Source organism: Macaca fascicularis, chromosome 6, assembly GCF_037993035.2.
Source record: "Macaca fascicularis isolate 582-1 chromosome 6, T2T-MFA8v1.1".
In the NCBI taxonomy this organism is placed as follows: Eukaryota; Metazoa; Chordata; class Mammalia; order Primates; family Cercopithecidae; genus Macaca; species Macaca fascicularis.
This window is the reverse complement of record NC_088380.1, coordinates 147,224,527-147,232,681: the sequence shown is the minus strand read 5'-3', so window position 1 is coordinate 147,232,681 and position 8,155 is coordinate 147,224,527.

The following is an 8,155-nucleotide window of genomic DNA, read 5'->3' as shown; positions in this document are numbered from 1 at the left end:
AAGGGTCAATTCAGCAAGAGGATATAACAATTGTAAATACAAAAGCATCCAATATTGGAACACCTAAATACATAAAGCAAATATTAATAGATCTAAAGGGAGAACAAGACTGCAATACAATGATATTAGGGGAATTTGCTATCCATTTTCAGCAATGGACAGGTCATCCAGACAGAAAATCAACAGAGAAACTTCAGATTTAAACTGCGCTGTAGACCAAATGGACCTAGCAGACACTTACAGAACATTCCATCCAACAGCTGCAGAATACACATTCTTCTCAACTGCACATAAAATGTTTAACAGAATAGATAATATGTTAGTCCACAAAACAAGCCTTGACAAATTTAAGATTGAAATCATATCAAGTGTCTCTTCTGACCATAATGATAGAAAACTAAAAATCAATAACAGAAGGAACTTCAGAAACTTTATACATTCATAGAAATTAAATATGCTCCTGAAAAACCAAAGAGTCAATGAAGAAATTGAAAGACAAATTTAAATATCCCTTTTGGACAAATATAAATGGAAACACAATGCACCAAAACTTATGGGATACAGCAAAAACAGTTCTTAGAGAAAAGTTTATAGCTATAAACACCTACATCCAAAAAGAAGAAAGGTTTCAAATAAAGAATCCAACATTATACCTCAAGGAACTGGAAATACAAGAACAAACTAAATCTAAAATTAGGAGAAGGAAGTAATAAAGGTCATAATTTAGGTGAGATGCGGTGGCTCACGCCTGTAATCCCAGCACTTTGGGAGGCTGAGGTGTATGGATGACTTGAGCACAGGAGTTCAAGACCAGCTTGGGCAATATGGTGAAACACCATCTCTTCCAAAAACGAAAAAAAAAAAAAAAAAAAATAGCCAGGCGTGGTGGCAGGTGCCTGTGGTTTCAGCTACTCAGGAGGCTGAGGTGGGAGGATCTCTTGAGCTTGGGGGGTGGACGTTGCAGTGAGCCAACATCACACCACTGCATTCTAGCCTGGGTGACAGAGTGAGACCTCATCTCAAAAATATCAGAAAACAAATAAATGAAATAGAGGCTTGAAAAAAAAATACAAAAGAGCAACAAAATTAAGAGTTGGAGTTTTGAGAAAAAATAAAATCAACCAACAGTTAGCTAAACTACCTAAGGAAAATAGAGAGAAGACAAACAAAATCAGTAATGAAAAAGGAGACATTATAACTGATACCACAGAAATAAAAAGGACCGTAAGAAATTCTTATAAACACTTTTACACTAACAAATAGAATAACCTAGAAGAAACAGATAAAATTCCTGGACACATACAACCTACTAAGATTGAATTATGAAGATATAAAAAATTTGAAGAGACCAATAATGCGTAAGGATATTGAATCAGTAATAAAAAGTCTCCCATCAAAGAAAAGCCCAAGACCTGGTAGTTTCACTACTGAATTCTACCAACATTTAAAAAAGAATAATACCAATTATTCTCAAAATATTTTAAAATACTAAAGAGGAGAGAATACATTCAAACTCATTCTACGAGGCCAGCATTATTCTGATATCAAAACTGAAAAAAGGCCCCCACTTACTCCAGGGGAAGGAGTGAGGTGAACTGGAAGGAAGTAACCTGCCCTCACCACATGCCTCTGGAATCCTGGCAGGAGGAGGCCCCTCAACCACCATGGACACTTGAGTTGGTGGGGAGAGCTGCTTAGAGAAGTGGTAGGGGAAGCACTCCAGCTGGTGCGGAGTCCAGAGGGTTTGATGTGATAATGTCTGTAGTGAAGCACAATCAGGGATGCCCATCCCCCTACGCTTGATTTGCTCCCACAAGAGACTTTAGCCCTAGGGGAACTGTTGGACATGAACTCTGCAGGGCAGTCTTGCCCACCAAATGAGGCCAGTCTGATGTGAGCATCCCTTTGTCTGCTGACCTCTCGCAGGGCCAGCAACTGCTTGCCTTGCTGCAACTGCTTGCAGTGCAGCCTCGAGTGCCCTCAGGGGTCTGCATCATAGTTCCTGTGCCGGCAGACTGCACCAGCCCAGCTGCTACCTCCCCTCATTGCAGCTTCCTCCAGGCCCACAACCACCCCTACACTGCTGGTGCATATGTGCATGGGTGGATTTTACCTTCCCTGTCCTACCAGCATGTGTGTGCACATGAACCTTCTGCTGCCACTGCTGCCGGGGTAAGTGCAGTCTACTCCACCCCCTCCCCCATCATACTTCCATTGTAGTTGGAGTGCAGCCCAGCCCCCACCAGCACCCTGCCCCAGCACCAACATTGTCACCAGAGTGAAACTAGGCACAGAGAAGAGTGGACCCTCCACTGCCCTAAGTGGCCACCTCCACCTACATGAAAACACACAGAAGATGCACATAGTCCTGCACCTGCCAGCATCTTGCCCCCATGCTAACACCACCACCAGCAAACAACACACACAGTCAGTCGCCAGCAGGGACCCCAACCCCTGGGCCATGCTGTCTCTGCCACTGCTATGAATGCCTGAACACTCATGAGCACCTGGCTACAGCCAATAAGCATGTACCCTGCCATGCTGCTTCTGGCACATGCAAATGAGGATGGACCCCCCTGCCACCGCCCTATGAAATGCTTTGGCTGTCACCACCCATAGGAATGCTGAAACCAAAGATGTGGGAGCACCTCAGTCTACCCAGTGCAGTGGGTTCCTAACCTCAAGGAGCCAGAAAACAAAGTTGGGGCCCAATATTGGTCCCCTAGAGTTAGAGCACATAGTCCAGGAGTTGTGAGCTGAGCCTTGGCGCCCTGAAATCTTCCAGAAACAAAGCCAGTCAACTGAGCCCACCTTATACCACAATCAAACCCTTGAGGTCATCAAACGGGATAAAAGAAAAAAAAAAAGCCCATCCAAAGGACAGCAACTTCAAAGATTGAAGAAACATCAGCTCACAAAGATGAGAAAGAACCAGCACAAGATCTGATAACTCAAAAAGTGAGAATGCTTTTATTCCTCCAAACGACTGCACTAGCTCTCCAGCAAGAGTTCTGAAAGAGGCTGAGATGACTGAAATGATGGAAACAGAATCCAGAACATAGAGAGGCATGAAGATAATCAAGATGCAGAACTACATTGAAACACAATCCAAAGAAGCTAAGAATCACAATAAAACAATGCAGAAGCTGCCAGACAAAATAGCCAGTATAGAAAAGAACATAACCAACATGACAGAGTTAAAAAAACACACTATAAGAATTTCAAAAAAAGAATTTCATAGTGCAATTGCAAGTATTGATAGCAGAATAGGCCAAGCTGAGGAAAGAATCTCAGAGCTTAAAGACTAGCTTTCTGAAATAAGACAGTTAGACAACAATCAATAAAAAAAAAAACAAAAAGGAATGAATAAGAACTCTAAGAAATATGGGATTATGTAAAGAAACCAAACCTATGATGTATTGGTGTCCCTGAAAGAGATGGGGAGAACAGAACCAACTTGGAAAACATATTTCAGGATATCATCCATGAGAACTTTCCCAACCTAGCTAGAGAGGCCAACATTCAAATTCAGGAAATGAGAGAACCCCAATAAAATACTTCATAAGAAGATAATCCCCAAAACACATAATCATCATATTCCCCAAGGTTGAAGTGAAAGAAAAAAATGTTAAAAGCAGTTAGAGAAAAAGGTCAGGTCACCTACAAAGGGAAGCCCATAAGACTAACAGTGGACCTCTTAGCAGAAACCCTGCAAGCCAGAAGAGATTGGGAGCCAATATTCAACATTCTTAAAGAAAAGAAATTCCAACCAAGAATATCATATCCACCCAAACTAAGCTTCATAAGCGAAAGATAAATAAGATCCTTTATGTACAAGCAAATGCTGAGGGAATTCGTTACCACCAGACCTGCCTTACAAGAGCTCCTGAAGGAAGCACTAAATATGGAAAAGAAAGACCATTACCAACCACTACAAAAACACACTCATGTACACAGGCCAGTAATACTGTAAAGCAACCATGCAAACAAGCATCTATAATAACCAGCTAACATGATGACAGGATCAAATCCACATATATCAATACTAATCTTGAATATAAATGGACTAAATGCCCCAATTAAAAGAAACAGAGTGGCAAGCTGGATAAAAAAGCAATACCTAATGGTATGCTGTCTTCATCTGACCATCTCACACACAATAACACCCGCAGGCTCAAAATAAAGAGATGGAGGAAAATCTACCAAGCAAATGGAAATCAGATAAAAGCAGGGGTTACAATCCTAATTTCATACAAAACAGACTTTAAACCAACAAAGATCAAAAAAGACGAAGAAGGACATTATATTTTGGTAAAAGATTCAATGAGAAAATCTACCCAAATATGTATGCACCCAACACAGGAGCACCCAGATTCATAAAGCAAGTTCTTAGGGACCTTCAAAGAGACTCAGACTCCCGCACGATAATAGTGAGAGACTTCAACACCCCACTGACAGCATTAGACTAAGCATCAAGTCAGAAAATTAACAAAGCTATTCAGGACCTGAACTCAGCACTGGATCAAATGGACCTGATAGACATCTACGGAACTCTTCACCCAAAAACAACAGAATATACATTCTTCTCATTGTCACATGGCACATACTCTAAAATTAACCATACAATTAGACATAAACCAATCCTCAGCAAATGCAAAAGAACTGACATTATACCAACTACTCTCTTATACCCACCATAGTGCAATAAAATTAGAAATGAAGACTAAGAAACTAGCTCAAAACCATACAATTTCATGAAAATTAAACAAACTGCTCATAAATGACTTTCGGTTAAATAATGAAATTAAGGCAGAAATCAAGAAGTTCTTTGAAACCAAAGAGAACAAAGTTACAACATACCAGAATCTCTGGGATACAGCTAGGCAGTGTTAAGAGGAAAATTTATAGCACTAAATGCCCACATTAAAAAGTTAGACAGGTCTTGGCTGGGCACAGTGGCTCACGCCTGTAATTCCAGCACTTTGGGAGGCTGAGGTGGGTGGATTACTTGAAGTCAGGTATTTGAGATCAGCCTGGCCAATATAACAAAACGCCATCCCTACTAAAACTACAAAAATTAGCCAGGCATGGTGGTGTGTGCCTGTAATCCCAGCTACTCGGGAAGCTGAGGCACAAGCATTGCATGAACCTGGGAGGTGGAGGTTGCAGTGAGTCAAGACTGTGCCATTGCACTCCAGCCTGGGTGACAGAATGAGACTCCAACTCAGAAAAAAAAGTTAGAGAGGTCTCAATTTAATAACCTAACAACACAACTAAACGAACTACAGTATCAGGAGCAAACAACCCCAAAACTAGCAGAAAACAAGAAGTAACCAAAATCAGAGTTGAACTGAAGGGTACTGAGACATGAAAAACTATTCAAAAGATCATTGAATAAACAACAAAAAAAGAACATTGAATTCAGAAGTTGGTTTTTTTGAAAAAAGTAATAAGATAGGCCACTAGCTTGACTAATAAAGAAGAAAAGAGAGAAGATCCAAATAAACACAATTAGAAATGACAACACGGATATTACCACTGACCCCCCAGAAATATAAATAACCATCAGAGAATATTATGAATGCCTCTGTGCACACAAACTAGAAAATCTAGAAGAAATGGATATATTCCTGGATATACACACCCTCCCAAGAATGAACCAGGAAGAAACTGAATCCCTGAACAGACTAATAATGAACTCTGAAATTGAATCAGCAATAAGTACCCTATCCAAAAAAAATCCCAAGACCAGATGAATTCACAGTTGAACTCTACCAGAAGTGCAAAAAAGAGCCGGTACTCTTCCTAATGAAACTATTCCAAAAATTGAGGAGGAGGAATTTTTCCCTAATGCATTCTATGAGGCCAGCATCATTCTGATACCAAAACCTGGCAGAGACCCAACAACAACAAGAAAGAAAACTTCAGCACAATATCAGTGATGAGCATCAATGCAGAACTCCTCAACAAAATACTGGCAAACTGAATCCAGTAGCGTATCAGAAAGTTTATCCACCATGATCAAATAGGCTCCTAGGATGCAAGGTTGGTTCAACATATGCAAATCAATAAATGTGATTCATCACATAAACAGAACTAAAGACAAAAACCATGTGATTATTTCAACAGATGCAGAAAAGGTGATAAATTTCAACCCAACTTTATGCTAAAAGTTCTCAATAAACTAGGTAGTGAAGAAACATATTTCAAATAATAAGAGCCATCTCTGACAAACCCACAACCAACATCATATGGAATGGGCAAAATCTGGAAGCATCCCCCTTGAAAACTGGCACAAGACAAGGTTGTCCTCTCTCCCCACTTCTTTTCAACGTAGTTTTGGAAGTCCTGGCCAGGGCAATCAGGCAAGAGAAAGAAATAAAGGGCATCCAAATAGGAAGAGAAGAAGTCAAAACTATCCCTGCTGCAGATGACATGATTCAGTATCTAGAAAACCCCGTAGTGTGGGCCTGAAAGCTCCTTCAGCTGATAACTTCAGCAAAGTTTCAGGATACAAAATCAATGTACAAAAATCACTAGCATTCCTATACACCAACAACAGCCAAGCAAAGAGCCAAATCAGAAATGCAGTCCCATTCACAATTGCCACTAAAAGCATAAAATACCTAGAAATGCAGCTAACCAGTGACGTGAAAGATCTCTACAAGGAGAACTATAAAACACTGCTCAAAGAAATCAGGGATGACACAAACAAATGGAAAAACATTCCATGGCCATGCTCATGGATAGGAAGAATCAATATCATTAAAATGGCCATACTGCCCAAAGCAATTTATAGACTGAATGCTATTTCTATCAACTACCAATTACATTGTTCACAGAAATAGAAAAAAACTATTTTAAAATTTATATGGGGCCAGGCGCAGTGGCTCACGCCTGTAATCCCAGCACTTTGGGAGGCCAAGACGGGCAGATCACGAGGTCAGGAGATCAAGACCATCCTGGCTAACATGGTGAAACCCTGTCTCTACTAAAAATACAAAAATTAGCCAGGCGTGGTGGCGGGCGCCTGTAGTCCCAGCTATTCGGGAGGCTGAGGCAGGAGAATGGCGTGAACCCGGGAGGCAGAGCTTGCAGTGAGTGGAGATTGTGCCACTGCACTCCAGCCTGGGCGACAGAGTGAGACTCTGTCTCCAAAAAAAAAAACTTTTATATGGAACCAAAAAGGAGGCTGAATAGCCAAGGCAATCCCAAGCAAAAAGAACAAAGCAGGAAGCATCACACTTCTTGACTTCAGACTATACTACAGGGCTATAGTAACCAAAACAGCATGGTACACATAGACCAATGGAAAATAACAGAGAGCACAGAAATAAGGCCACACACTTACAACCATCTGATCTTTGACAAAGCTGACAAAAACAAGCAATGGGAAAAGCTGACAAAAACAAGCAATTCAACAAATGATGCTGGGATAACTGGCTAGCCATATGCAGAAGATTGAAACTGGACCCCTTCCTTACACCATATATAAAAATCAACTCAAGATGGATTAAAGACTTAAATGTAAAACCCAAAGCTATAAACTAGAAGACAACCTAGGCAAAACTATTCTGGATGGAGGAACTGGCAAAGATTTCATGACAAAGATGCCAAAAACAGTCACAACAAAAGTAAAACTTGGCCAATGGGATCTAATTAAAGAAACTCTGCACAGCAAAAGAAACTATCAACAGAGTAAACAGACAACCTACAGGATGGCATAAAATTTTTGAAAACTATACATCTGATAAAGGTCTAATACCCAGCATCTATAAGGAACTTAAATTTATAAGAGAAAAAAAACACCACCATTAAAAAGTGGACAAAGGACATGAATGGACACTTTTTAAAGGAAGATATACATGTGGTCGGCAAGCATATGAAAAAAAGCTCAGCATCACTGATCATTAGAGAAATGCAAATTAAAGCCACAATGAGATACCATCTCACACAAGTCAGAATGGTTATTACTAAAAAGTCAAACAATAGGCCAGGCACAGTGGCTCATGCCTGTAATCCCAGCACTTTGGGAGGCCCCAAGGAGGGAGGATCACTTGAGCCCAGGAGTTTGAGACCAGCCTGGACAACATGGCAAGACCCCATCTCTACAAAAAATACAAAAATTAGCCAGTGTGGTGGTACCTGCCTGCAG